This window comes from Dermacentor albipictus, chromosome 2 (genome assembly GCF_038994185.2).
Source record: "Dermacentor albipictus isolate Rhodes 1998 colony chromosome 2, USDA_Dalb.pri_finalv2, whole genome shotgun sequence".
NCBI classification, from domain to species: Eukaryota; Metazoa; Arthropoda; class Arachnida; order Ixodida; family Ixodidae; genus Dermacentor; species Dermacentor albipictus.
In genome coordinates this window covers 38955667-38970637 of record NC_091822.1, presented here as the reverse complement: position 1 = coordinate 38970637, position 14971 = coordinate 38955667, and the positions used below count along the sequence as shown (strand labels likewise).

Genomic DNA, 14971 nt, shown 5'->3' with positions numbered 1-14971 from the left:
ACTGCTAACACAAGTCCTAATGCCTACACAGTTAATAATACTATCACTGAAACTGCAGCGTCGGTAAAATACCTCGGCGTAAGTTTTACCGCTAATTTATCCTGGAGCACTGATATAGAACTGATTACTACCAAAGCCTTAAAAAACGGTCTTCTTCAACACCGACTACACCAAGCCAACCAGGATACAGAACTTCACGCATTCAACATGCTAATCAGGCCTGTGATAAAATACGCCTCAGTGATCTGGAACCCTCATGATACCTATCTTATTAACATGTTAGAATCTATACAAAACAAGGCTGCACTATTCATCCTTTCCCGTTACTCTCGGTATCAAAGTGTAACATCACTGAAAATATCGCTCCATCTCCCGCCTCTGGTCATGCGCAGAAAATTCAGCCGTTTATCCTTTTTCCACATTCTCTATCACAATAACACACCATTTGCAAGTTCTGATCTCCCGGCGCCGCACACATCAGCTCGTCTAGATCATATGAAGAAGACTAAACCCATTTTCGCTCGAACAGAAAGATTCAAATACTCACCTTTGGTCCTGGCTATCGAAGAGTGGAATTCGCTTCCTTCTAGCAAACACCATCATTTCAAACAGCTCCTTGGTCATACTTAAAAAATTCCAACGTAAAATGATGTGCGTCGTTGATTTTTCCTTTCTTTTTTTGTGCGTGCCGGCCGTATCGTTTCGTGAAGTGTTAGAGGCTATGTTTTGGAACTTCTGAAGGTGCTTTTTTTGTCTTGTGGAATTTGCTACATGTGCAATTTTCCAGTTCCTGTTCTTAGCCATTTTTTTCCTAATACCTTTTGCCTGCCTTCTTAACTCGTTTATTTCTGTCTTCAGCCGTTTATAACCTGTGTTGTATATTTATAAGTTTTCTTTGATGAATCCCCCCCTATGTATTGCCCGCATTAGGCCTTTAGGGTATTGAAATAAAAAATAGATAATGAAGGTACATGGTAACTAATAAAAATATAAAGTACATTGTAACTAATAAAAATATAAAGTACATTTTAACCAATAAAATATAAAAAGGTACATAGTTACTCTTGAAACATATGCAGCTTTAGAGGTTACGCTGTAGTCTTCTATTTTGTAAAAGCAAACCTAATTTAGGGTTTACTTCAGCAACTTATAGGGATATTTATCGTTTTGATTGCATTCAATTTTTATAGCCAACCAAGAAAATTTACGATGTTCCACAAGATATTTGCATCTCGAATTGGGCCGATATTGTCGCCGATAAAACAGCTAATTACTTGAAGTACACGCTCAATGAAGAAAAAAAGCTTGGGGAAGCAACATATGCATGAGTATTGTAGGTTGGCTATAATAATTTAGTTTAAGTAAGCTTTCATTTTCTTCTTTTTTTTCTCGCTCCTTGCTGTCTGCTGCCTTTTGGACCTTCTGGTTATTAGGACCAGTCAAGTTGCTTCTGTAGCAACTTTTTTCCTAATGCCTTGGCACTTTGTGCCACTTGTTTTTATGAATAAAGTTTATTATTTATTATAAAAGCATACTGCAAAGCACTCCTGGCAATAATATGGTGTCAATGAGTTGTTTTGCATACTTTAGGGGAATATCATTACTTCACTTCCTAGCTATGCACCTAGCTTTTGTAATAAGCTGTTCCATTTATTATTCTATGAACATTCTCAAGAAATAAGTTGGAGTACTCTCAGGTACGCAATTCTTTATTACAAGCTTTTTGTTCAACAAGATTTCATACAAAAATAACATTCATGAGACCTCCCATATACAGTCATCGAAGCACAACTGTGTGAAATGACAAACATATTACAATAGATGCTATTTAATAACTGCAGTACTAGGTTTCTGCACAGGCACAGAGATATATACCAATCTGGTAGCACTGAGCAAAGGGGAAATAGAGCGCATTACATTTTGCAAAACAGAACCATCTACGTGGGTGAATTAAAGGCTTAAGCTATGTTTATAAGAAATTCCGAGGCCTATGAAGACACAAGTGCAACAATATTAACCAGCCTTCACCACGAGGGAGAAAAACAAATGACTAGAGCAAGTAAATGCAATGCTTGTGACTAGAAGTAAACAATATATGACGTGAAAAAAAACAGCTGCTTATGGGATAAGCCTCTACCACTTTTGGAGCTAACTAACAGCATTGCAGTAACTCACATACTATGTTGTTTTTTTCTTTCACTTCATAATTGGTGAAAAACATGTAAAGCAGCGCGAACAGCACTACTCCCTAGATTACATTTTTACTGCTTAGGAGCGCAAAGAGACGTTTCAAACGGGTAGAAAGCAGTCCTTTCACTAGCTTGTCTCCTGGCAGCACAACTTTTTGCACGAGAGCAAGAATTTAGTAAAATGCAAATGAATATTCTAGGTTCTTAACATAATATGCCAAAAGGCAAAAAATAAGTGCCCTCTGTAATCCAGACGTGGAGACACTGATGACTTCAGGTTGGCTGCAAGCAAAAATACATATCTTGTCTGGAACACAGTAAATGTGAGGTGCTGTTACTTGGAGCTCATCAGCTGGCAATGCCATCTATGAAAAGAAATTAAAGATGACATAAACCACTGCCCGAAATTTATTTGTGTAGTTTAGAGCATGGCATGCATGTCGCATTTTCCCACATAATAAAACAAAGAGGTGTACGAAAAAGGGCGAAAGGAGAGAAGTCAGCTAGAAAAGCTGGCACTAGTAAACCGGGCAGGTGTGATACTCACAGTCAACCTACATTGATTCTGCCTGAGTAGTGCGGATTTCCTATCTCACTGAAAACAACTAATGCTCAAGACTCGCATCTGTAGCCTAGTGTAGGTTGAGCCAGTTCCCTTGGATTATTCTCTTAAAAGTTCGTATCTCTTACCAATGTTTTTGTGGAAGAAATATCTCCACAGAAAGAATGAATAAATTGCCTTCCTATCTATCTAAAAATTTTTTATTCAGCCCAGGATATAAGCCCAACTTATTTATCTTCTGACATCTGTAGCCCATTAGTTTAATGCTCGTGATTCAAAGGCAATAAGAGGTCGCACACCAAGCAAGACAATGCACAAGTACAACCACGGCATAAATCTAAACCACATATCGGCGCCAGCAATGGCATATCAACCAATATATCAATATATATCGTGCTGGCACTGGTAGTATAATAAAGAAAAACGATAGTACGCCGCACACTGTTATTGCACAGTGCTTTTTCCGAACGTTTCGCTTTGACAAAGGCTGCTCCACCAGCCAAGAATTACGTCGCACTTTCTTTTTTCTTTATACGCACTCATCTTCACTATACTCACCTCAGTACATATAATTCATCTGTCCAGACCAACATTACTTGCAAGAAAACATAAGCAACAAATTCACTATACAAGAAAATCAGATCAGTTTCATTTTATATACATTAGGACACATGATTGCATGTGAAAGCTGATGAGAATCGTCGTAAAAAAGCAGGGCTGTTCAAGCAGCTATCTTTTCATATCGAATTCAAGTATAATAGAAAGAAGAACCTTGAATATAGAATCAAATCCATTATTTATGCATGAACTAAAGTGCGGTGCGTAAATTGAGATATTTCTGTCGTTCGGTTTCAAAGTTGTTGCAGTTGTCCGGATAACAAGCAACTTCAGAGAGAGGCACTAACTCGAATTCCTTTCATTTCTCATGAAACCTGCATTGTACCAGCATACCTCAGCTTATTCTAAAATATTGTGTTCACTTTGGTCTACGTCTGCATTCTTTTCAGCAAAGATGCATCCCAACTACACCAGATTTTGAGTACACTTGAGTGCGTGCATGCAGCCCACAATACCCGCCTTCAGAAGTGAAATGGAAGAGGTATGGTCCCCTTTCCTCCGACCCTGGTGAATACACCTATGTAAGTGGTACAAGCTCAAACATTCTATGAGGAGGTCTGTACTGCGTCCTTGGCAACGCTGGCTCACAGGGCATGAAAGCGTCGCACAGGTGGCTCGCGCTGACAGAACCTGTCATGCTTAGTGGCGGGGCATGAAACGCAATGCTCACTGCAGCTGAAGGACAGAATATGTAATAATGGTCCGTTAATTACATAATTGCTATGCTGAAACAAATGTTCGCCTCAGTTGTTGAATTTGCCAATGTGCTGCCAACCATCCTCATCATCAGCATATGCTGTGCCCACTGCAGAACGAAGGCCTCTCCCATAATTTACAATTTACCCCATCTTGCGCGAGCTCAATCAATTTTATGCCTGCCAACAGTGACCAAATCAAAAGCGGGTGGAGGGGGCTCAGCCTTCCTTTTTTGAAAGTGAAGGGGCTAGTGCTCCCCTCATCCCCCGGTAAATACACCTATGGGTACCTGGACGCCCTACCTCAACACATGGGAATGTCCACGCTGCAGCCCTTTCTGGCCACTTATATGCAGCAGAAGAAACTCGACCGCCTAGGGCACAAAGTGCAACGTATCATTGAGACTAATTCAATAATATGCTAACATCGCACAGCACGTTCCGTCACGGCGCTCAGCCAAATGACACAATCACCTGAAGTTGTATCCTTTTTCGTCCACTATTCTCTACAATAGAGTTCACATGCCAGTCAGTTCGTCCTTTTCAAAGCGCGCCACTTGACCTGCTACAATACTTTCCGACTCGCAAGCCAATCTGCTTAATAACCCCCGAGTCATTGTTGTAAACATTGCAAGAAACACTCACAAAAGTAGGCAGGTTTATGTGATGGTGAAAAGCTGTATTGCTGCGCAAAGCAGAGAAGGGACTTCATTCGTGGCTTTGTGCTATACTTACTAACTCAGAAAAGCCTCAATTTTATTGTATTGATGACACTGCTCCTAAATACTTTAATAAATGTGTTTTAAAGAAGTAAAGGCATATAAAAAGAGCTCCCAACCACACAGTAAAGTACATCACACTTTAAAAGTGTTAGCCAGCTAGAGATTCCAATATATTGAACTAGGTTTTTCAGTCTCGCAAAGAATCCTGTTCACACATATATAGAGGATTTGAGCAGCAAAGTGTTTAAGAGCACCTACCTCACATATGAGACTGTGCTCAGCATTGCCTTGTATGTGCATCATAACATCTCCAGCAGCGTGCATTCCCGTTCTTCCTTCTCCGAGAAGACTCGTGCCACAGCAGCGAGTTTCATTTCAAGTTCTCTTAAATCCAAACCGAAATTCCACCTCAATGCAACACAGAAATTTAGAAAATTAGGATGAATAACTGTTCACAATATGGGCTTCAAACAAATAATGTTTGACATCGTAAAAATGAGCTGTACAGATTATAACACTTAATAATTAAGCGCACTGGCTCATTCGCTGAGAACTAACTACTTGGGAGTGCCTACCATTAAAACTACTATCGGGTTTACCGGGCAATTTTTAATGAATATATTTTCTAAACTTGCTTTAAAATTTCCAAGATGATATTCTTGTAATTTCAAAAAAATTCCAGACTACCAAGTGTGTTAATAGTTTAGTGAAAGCTGCTTACCTATTTGCTTTTGTTTTCTTTACGCGCACACGCTTTTATTCATGCTACATTTCCTCTTCTGCCAGCTGAACTCAAAGTTCTAACTTATGTCAATAACATTTGCATAATGACTGCTTCCTGTGTGGCATTTCACGAAATTAGCACTACAACCTGCAATAAATTTTCTTAAAAGAAACAAACCAGCAGTGGCTTGTATGATATTCAGCCCATAAAGTAACATTAGTAACAATACACTATAGGTTGAACAGGAGTGCATAAGCTAAAGAGCTCCGGTTTAAGCCAGTAATTTGCCTGCACTAAAAAAATGCCCATACGAAATGTTGGCTTTTCAGCTAAAACACTACCATCCCACCTGCACCTGATTTCTACCATCCAAACATGTTTTGTCTTCAGACAACCTTCACATATTAGTAACTTTAACTTACTATTTCCTCCACCAACAAGTACTGTGGGAGAGGGTCCATGTGTCTATTGCAGCGGTCTGGGGGCATCACCGTAAGCAGGGCTCTTATTCTTTCCATGTCAAGGGATGCACCAGTCATACTTGAGGAGCTTAGGGCCTCGAAAGAATTTATTTATATGCATAAATGGCAACGCCCCTTTCTGGCCAGAATGTATACAGAAAAATAGACTTGGCATGGTGCTGTTTACTGTTGATTAAACACGTTAGGAAACAAACCTGCCGTTCAGAAGTGGCATTCTCATTTGTGCAAGTTGCTCGGGGTGCTGGCGACACAACTAAAGCTGCATTTTTTCTCGACCGGTGCTTAGGGATCTTCCTTCCAACTGACAGCCTCCTTATGAACGCACTGTACAAAAGGCAACATTCAACATGCACAAATGCCCGATAAGAATGGCAATATATATAGAAGCAAATGTGCCACCTGTTTTTTGTACAGGACAAAGCTGGACAACTTCCTTGATATTATTGAAGATTTGGCTTCTGACTTCAGTAGAATCAAGACCCAGCATACAATGCTTTCAATCTATGGCACACTCATTTCTTGTTATAAGCATAAGGACTGACTCACATAAACCTGGCTTGTCTTCTAGAGCCGGCTTTCAGGCTTTGGTTCATCCCACATCATGCGTGGGTGCATTTTTAGAAGAGCATCTCCAAGGGCCTTGTACATCCAACGACATCGGGCAGTGTTGCTGCAGGTGATTATACCATTCTCACTGCAGATAGTTCAACATAAATATTATTGTGAAGCACCCATTCAATTTCTGCATCAGAAAGCAAAGAATTGCTTTTCCCTAAAAAGCTGATGAATGACACAAAGGATGGTTTAGTGTTATTGAGGAAGAAAGAACTCACTCAAGAAAGGGTGTGATTTCTGTCCGGAGCTGGCGACATAGCTTTTTGTGCTGTCTTTGTGAAAGCACTTTCTCCTCAAGGAGTGGTTGCACGCACGGAGAAAATGTAGGCAAGTTCTTGAGAAGCCACTCAAAGAATTCCTGGAATAAGAACAGTACTTCATTGTAAGACAGCACTGCGCATATAGAATAAAAACATTCTCTGGGCTGTGGGGGCTCTACACCAATGTTCAAAAAACATTTTTATTCAGACAGGAGACTCATGGAGACGCTTCGTGATCCCATAACTGTTGTCGCATTTGAGTACACAAACAGGGGCCATGGTTACAACAGTGATTCAGACCGCATTGCCATTGCATGCGTTGTCTTCAGCAAGACAAAAGCATTCACATGCTTTGCACATCTGGCTTGAACAAGCATGTGCACAAGAAAAAAAATGTTGCTGCACCAGGATACAATTGCCTGTATCTATCCAAACAGCGGACCATCACTTCTTGAAAACACAAGAACATCAGAAATGGAGATCTTTACATTAGCACCATAGGCAGGCGACAAAGAAGAAGCCACTTCGCCAATGTTCCTGGTCTCTATACCACAATGCAGGATATCAGACGTCAGGATAAATGGCATTCCAACATCTGGCGTGCCACGCTGCGCTTTCTTCAGTTTGGGGTGACCTGGCGCTTGCCAAACGTCACTGGACATTTGTGTTTGAAAAAAGTGAGCAATTGATAAGGGAGTGTTTTTTGAAATTCCAGAATATTCTTGGATTTTGGAAGGGCATGTTTGCCTTCAAAACGCATTGTTCGATGATGATGAGAAGGACCAAAGCGTTTTATCTGTGTGCTCATGTGCAGCAGCATGTGATGCTTAGGCTTAATTGCATCTGAGCCATACAGCTTCACAATAAGTTCATTATGACTTGCAATAAGGTACTCAACATCGCAAAGCACATCAGGAGATAACACCGGAGAAAGTAACAGCTGTGTAATTATGCACAACAACAAAAAACCCTCACAGTGTGGCTCTTGGACATTGTTTCCGGGAACAAGGTCATCTATTATTAATAAAAAATACAGCATAAGTACATAAGTAGAACTTGCTGAAGAAGAAAAACTGAAATCAGATTCAAAAGGCCTGGGATAGTCACTTTTGCTCACACACTTGTGGAAAGAAAATTGGGACAGGGCAGCGTAGAGTTGGCTTAAACTGATCCATGAAGCTTCTCTCACAATGAATTTTGCGAAAAGTTGCAGTTCAAATGGGACAACCCTTTTTAGCAGGACATGCATCGTATCATAAGGCAGGTCTGTCAAAATGGAGAAGTGGTTGATTTTGGACAGCACAGACCTAGAATTGATACCACATTGTGCTGAATGCTCAGTAAAGCTTTTCTTTGATTCGGCTTTTTCAAGTTGCAACAACTGCTTTTTTATTGAGACTGGGTACGCAAAGAACACTCTATCTCATAGTGGAAGCGAGAAAATTCAGATGTTGGAACTATACAAGTCCTGCATGCGAAGCGGACATTCTTGCTGAATGATTCCTTCAATCCTACTGTTGTGGCATGCCAAGGAGTCTCCAGCGTATGACAACAGGTACCCAAAAAATGTTTCTTTGCCATGCATTGTTTGATGGACACACCCAGTTTGTAGTTCATTCATAGTAGAAAAAAAGTCACTCAGGAGCTTTGCCTTTGCATCCGTTGACTTCACGTCCTTTGACTTTCCTACAGCCAGTAAAAAAATACTACTCAGTTTCGATTTCTCCGATGCCTCAATATTTACAAATGACGTATACAAAACTGTTAGTTTACCTCTAGAGCCTCTTTTCATGCCAATCAGATTGGCCAGCTCGATATCGTCACAGTAAAGTCACATCACAATTAAATTTTTTTCATGGGAACTGCCAGCGGGATGTGTCTGAAATCATTGTGAAGGTCACTGCTTGAGATGTCTAATTTGGACTTGAAGCAATGGAAAAAATAGGGGTGGTGCAGCGGATTTTCAAGCAGGCCTTTGAGAGGAATAATATAGCCCTTACTCCCACAATCAATGACCTCTACAGGAGCAGCATGTATTCCTTCAGAGCAATAAAGTGCCTTCCTTGCACTGGAATTACGAAGAGCTGAAACATCAAGTGCAACGCGGGCAGCTGCCAAGATATTTGCAACTCCATGTACTACTGCGTCTACAGCTACTTTCGTACATCGATGTTGTGACTTCACTTGCCTAGCCAAGCATGAGAGTTTGGTAATGAATTGAGGGCTTGAAGCTGGTGTCTCTGCAGTACTAATGTCTGTGTTAGCCTCAACGTCAAATTGATTAACTGAACTAGTTTCCACATCCATGATGTGCGAGGCACACAAAGACTGGCTACTAGCCTGAGAACTAGACGTTTCCAAGTCAAGCATATTTACAGGTATTAATCAGTTATCAACAGCAGATAATGAACAAGATTTTTCTATGTGATCCTTGTAATGTTTCACGTGGGCATACCACATGTGACATATGGTACATTTTAGTGCGACTTTGTTCATTTGTACATCTATTGTGTGACGTAGAAAGCCATAAAGGTATCTTGTGGTGAATTGGCACGCACTGCAGACGTGCTTCCTAACCTGGCTTTTCGCAGGTAGCAGATCATTTGTGCTTCTCGTAGGTGGCAAGGACAGGCCATTGTCGCTTCTAGAAGGCAGAAAGGACAGGTCACTGGTTTTTGTCTTAGGCAGCAGCGACAGATCATTCGTGCTTCCTGTAGGCAGAAGGGACAAGTCATTGGCACGTTGTAAGCTGCTATTCGCAACTGTTTCATCAGGAGCTATGGTATGTAAGTCTGCATTTGCTGTAAACAACAAAGTAGCTCATTCATATGCATATGCGGGGTTAAGATTATTTGAACAAAATGTAACAATGCATGATAAGAATATAGATAAAATGCCAGTTTATTGAATAAGAAAAATATCACTAAAGAGCCAGGTACAGCTAAATTTAGTTAAATGTCGGCAAATTTGATGCATCAAGTATACTTGGCGCATCAAACCATTAGGTTGAGGTAGGCTAACTCTCATGCTTTTTTCAAAATTCATGCATGACCACTAAGAGCACTCTACCCCACTCCTTTCTACATGGAGTCATAAATCATACATCAAGACTGGAAAGTGGTGCGGATGTCCAGCAACAGCACAGCACAAGTACACAGTAAACAGCAACAAACTGTACAACAAACAAGCATATTGATCACTTGTTGAACAGCAATGAGAAAACTTTGAGGTGAGCCAAAGCAGGAGTTCTAGCAAACCAAAATTGAAGTAACTTAAAACAGTGAGGCATTTCGAGGATATATATAAGAAAAATATTTGTTATTTTATTTTGAGTTTAACCCATCTGCCAATGCCTTCACACAGTTGGAATTAGTCAAGATATTTCCATATCCGTACCACAGTTTCCTCCAGAATTTTGCGGTTCACAATCTTCATTAGCATCTGTGCCACAAACATGCCAGTTCCCAGTCCAAGCAGTGTTGTCTGAAAGAAAATTTGACCGTGAGTGATAAAACATCTTTATATTCGACAGCTGTCCAACCTTTTGAGCAACCAGGTAGCGAGGAATTTGCCATGTTGTAGTGGCCCAGCACACCATGAGCAACCTGGCTTGAAGAAAATTTCAGAATTCTGGCTTCATTAAACACCAAAAAAGCAGATGTTTGGGCATAAATTTGTAGTGCTAACCATGGAATAAAAAATAAAACTATTAATAAACATTTTACTTTTTTCTCTATTTAGAGCCTTTCAACCTATAGTCGAAACACATGCTGTCCCAGGGGTTAAATTTCAACTATAACTTTCATAATGGGCGCCAGGTGCTTAGTAAGCTTTCTGTTAAGCGTGCCTGTAAACCAAAACTGAGTGCACAAAAAGCGCCTATGGCATGTCAGCTGCATTCAGTAAGCTTTTACAGCCGATATTCAACCTCGGAGCTAGCTTCCACTATGACCGGGCTCCATTATCTCAACAAAACGTGGCCTGCAAATAAAAAAGATCATAAAAAGTAAATTAAATTTACAATATTAGGCAACTAATTATTGCCATTCAACGCTTGTTTAGTGTTCACTATGACATCCAAGTTATTGACAATGCTGAGAGAGTTGTATACCCGAGCCACTGAAATCAGCCTGTAGAAAGAATGCTCGGCCCAAAAAGCGTTAATGTTGCTTATTATTACACATCCTGTAAAACAGACACCGGAAACTGCTTTTCTATGTGTATAAGTATGTATCTATTTTGGACAAAATTGGCTTCATATACTTACCGGTACTGATGGTCACAGCTTGGCTGGAGTTTGGCGCTTTAGAAACATCGTTACCAGTTACGGCTAGTTCCATAGACCCTGTCAAACATTAGGTCTATCATCTTATTTCTTCGCACAAAAGGGCATGTGCAGTGCTCACAGATTGAAATGCGACACTGCATGCGCGTGGCCGCTCATATATGCAGCGCTAACCGTAGAAGGAACATCTTGCATTGTGGTATACCGCTACACTGTGCGCTGGCGCTGCGGAGAACCACAGTCACCCTGATTGACGACCGGAAGCAGTAAGCCTACGCTCGTACCCCGCTCGCCCTCGTTGTATACCACAATGCAACATCTTCCTTCCACGGGCTGCGCTGCATGTACCGGCGGCCACACGCTCGCAGTGTTGCATTTCAATCTGTGAGCACTGAATGCAAGGCAATGAGAATGTAATATAGAAGTGTAGTTACTACGCTGGTATAGGATTTTGCAAACATTCATAAGCACGATTACTTTGTCAACAAAGCTTTTATTAACATGTTTCGTAAGCGTCCAAGTGATTTCTGTAGCATGCCCATCGTAATTTACAATGTGCCGGTCATGAATTTACCTACCATCTGCCAAGAGTTATTGTATTGTAATACAAATAAACCACGATAATAAAAGGGCGACGGTTTGCGCTTTCGCAATATGACGTGCATGCACCCATACAACTCAACTAAGAAAATTTCTGCAGAAACTTCACTGGAGTAGTCTAAGCATTTGGGAACATTGTGCCAATTGCTGATCTCCATTGTGCACTACTGACCATCCGTTCAATACACCACACGGAAAATATCGGGGTTCAAACACTATGTGCATCGGAGGTCGAGAGTTCGATACGCTGCATGCTTGGAAGGTTCGGGGTAACAGTTTTGATCTACTTCCAAGGTCGAGGGTTCGACAGCGTACGTACTTGGAAGTTAGAAAGTTCGAGCCCCCGCATGCTTTGTAAGTTGTGTGCTCGGGTCGTTATTCACTCTATACCACTACACGTATCCTATGTATTTCCTATGAAGCCCTGTGTATTCTTATGCGAAAGGCCTTAAGTTACGGACATATTTGTTGGGGAAGTAGCCTAACAATGTTTACACATTAAATGTGAATGCCACAGGCAGCGATAGGCAGCACCGCGTGCACGCTGCTTGAGAGTAAAATCAAGTAAAGGCACGTTGATGCTAGCGGTAAATATTCCTGAACGGCAAACCGGCCTCCAGTGACGTAGAACGTCTGCCGCGTGAGGTGTCTAATGTTGACGGAAATTCGGCCGGCCCAACGCCCGCCGCCAAAGCCACATTGCCGACGCACGTCCGACGGGCCAATTGACGACCGCGAAGCTGCGTGCCTCCGCCACCGGCAACGCAAACATCGTCTGCAGCTTCTGTTCCTCGCAGATCCCCGCAAAATAATTTCCACTACACAAAGTGATGCGTACACTGTACATGTTAAGAAAATCAATATCCACTGTCAAAAGTTAAACACAAACGAGAGCACGGATACCTGTCCAGCTGAGCTGCGCTGCACGGCTTCCGACGGCAGACGACAGGCGGGGCTGTGCTCGCATCATTGCCGACGGCGCCGCTAATATTAGCCTATTTTCTGCATTGTGTATAATTATTGCGAAGAGCGGCAGCAACGCTATGAAATATTGCGGCTTGTGAGCGTCGGTGATTCCTTCCGAAGCGCCATCAGCCTTCGCTTCGACGTGAACCGGAAAAGGCCTAGCGACGATATCAGCGCAGCCGAGTGATGAGCGGCGGTAAGGCTGCCGACGTTGCCAGAACGACCACTCCTCGGTCGCTCATTGAGCACTTCGCTGTACGGATGCCGCACAAATGGCTCCCGGTCACATCATATGGTCACATTCTCTGTACATGTAAATTTCGCCGTTCGCCAGGAAAGCCGCCGTCGAACGGCGGCCCGCGAACGGCGCGCGGCGGCCTGCACGTGCCGGTAACGTGGACGAGCCTTAAAGTGTCGTTTTTGAGCGTGGCAGAAACACGGATGCGTTCCCGCGCAAATCGCTGCTCACCCCCACGCTTTCTCTTTTTTTTTGCACTTCCCCGATTTCTGATGAAAGAAAATCTGCAGCCTAGCTATATGTTGAATACAGACAAACCAGTACAATGCAAGAACGCTTACCAAGTTCGTCCATTTTCCCATGCGATCCGGGGCTGTGGTCACAGTAGTCACATCAAATGTTCGTCGAAATGAGGACCCTGAAACGCTCACAGTCACAAAATGACTCTTTGCAGCGGTCGCGCATTATCTCAAACAACTCTCGGTTCGTCACTGCCATTGCCACTGACGAAATTGGCGCCAAAACTAGCAACAAAACACACCTGCAGAGCTCACAGCGCCATGTTTTCAAATACGTCCCGTCATGCAATGCTGAAACTATATATATAAGGAAACGCGGAGAGATGACATAAAAACATGGCCGCCGCTTCTGCAGTGAAGTACAGTACCTGAAGCACTATTCGGAAATTCTGACCCGGCTGCACATATCCAAACGAAAACAGGTTCGTTGAGGGTAAAACAAAAACACAAACTTATGAACATAGTGCGCTCTTGGAAACAATGTTGCTGCATTGAACAGAATTATTCTTTATTGACATCATGGTTGTAGAACTTCAGACAACTGTATCTTTATTATGTCTACACGGCTCCGTGGTTGTGGAGCGGCTGTGTGCGGCTTTTCCGTGCTGGATTTGCTGCGCTGACGTGCATTAGCCCGTTGCATCAACCGTGTTGCTGCTGTACAATATAGCGAAATGTGGCGTGTTGCAGATGTTTACTCGTACCGTTGAGGAGCGCACAAATACTAATGGGAGAAACGTGCCAAGCGTTCTAATGATTGCATTTTGTTTGCTCCGATTTCGCACCTCGTCCGCAGATTGTTTTGCAGACGAGTTCATATAATATATCTTCCGTTGGGGCAACACTCATTAAATTCTTTGGACGCTTTCTAGGCAACGCTTTCTAGGCCACGCATTGCGCTGGATGCCTGTCATATGAGGAAAGCGTTGGTACATCAGTCTGCGATTGAGCTTGCTCCATGAATGCAACCAACCAAAGTCACATTGTGTAAACACGGCAAAAGGGCCTTCCAAGTTCCTACCATATAATAATAATAGTCATGCTTCTTTTTTCTCGCCTCATGAAGAAGGCAGAAGTGCCAGCGGAGCATTATTTTGTCACGTTACAAACTAAACGTATGTCAAAAGGGCTCCCTAATCCGTGAGTGTGAGACCCATAAGAAACAACAACAATAACACTTGCGGCAGCGTGTGTCCGCAGCGGCATGAGGCAGCAACGAGATAGCTTTCTGCAGGACAAACGTAGGGTGCGTGAAAATCTCTAATTGTGTATAATACTTGTTCAGTCGATGTTTGTACTTCCGGCAAGAATCGTTATTATTCTTGCAGAACGCTCTTTTCCCGCGGCCTACATCCGACATGTGGCTCTGCCGGCTCAGTGAGTAATTTGCTCTCTGTCAAAATTTGCGACTGAACACCCGTACACGTGCTTATCAAGTGAATCAACCATGTGTGCACGCAGGTAACTTATACTGCGCTTTGTTAATGTGTCAATTGCGAACTTCCACTCCCTACATAATGTCTCCGTGAAGTCTTGGTTAAAGGTTACTAAAAATTATATAAGTTACAGTATAGAGGTTACATGCTGGCAGAAGATCAATGTAACTAATAAAAAGCTCCCGTCTAACTCAGTCTCGTCATTATAACCTTGGCATGAGCATCAGTATGAGCATCAGCAGCTTGGCATGCAAACATCAAAAGGACGGACGATGTAACC

The 14971-nt window shown here is 42.3% G+C and overlaps 1 pseudogene; it reads right to left on the bottom strand.

Annotated features, from left to right (window-relative positions):
• Nucleotides 1-7071: 7071 nt before the first annotated feature.
• On the bottom strand, nucleotides 7072-9334 carry LOC139055690 (uncharacterized; annotated as a pseudogene).
• Between the last annotated feature and the right edge of the window lie 5637 nt (nucleotides 9335-14971).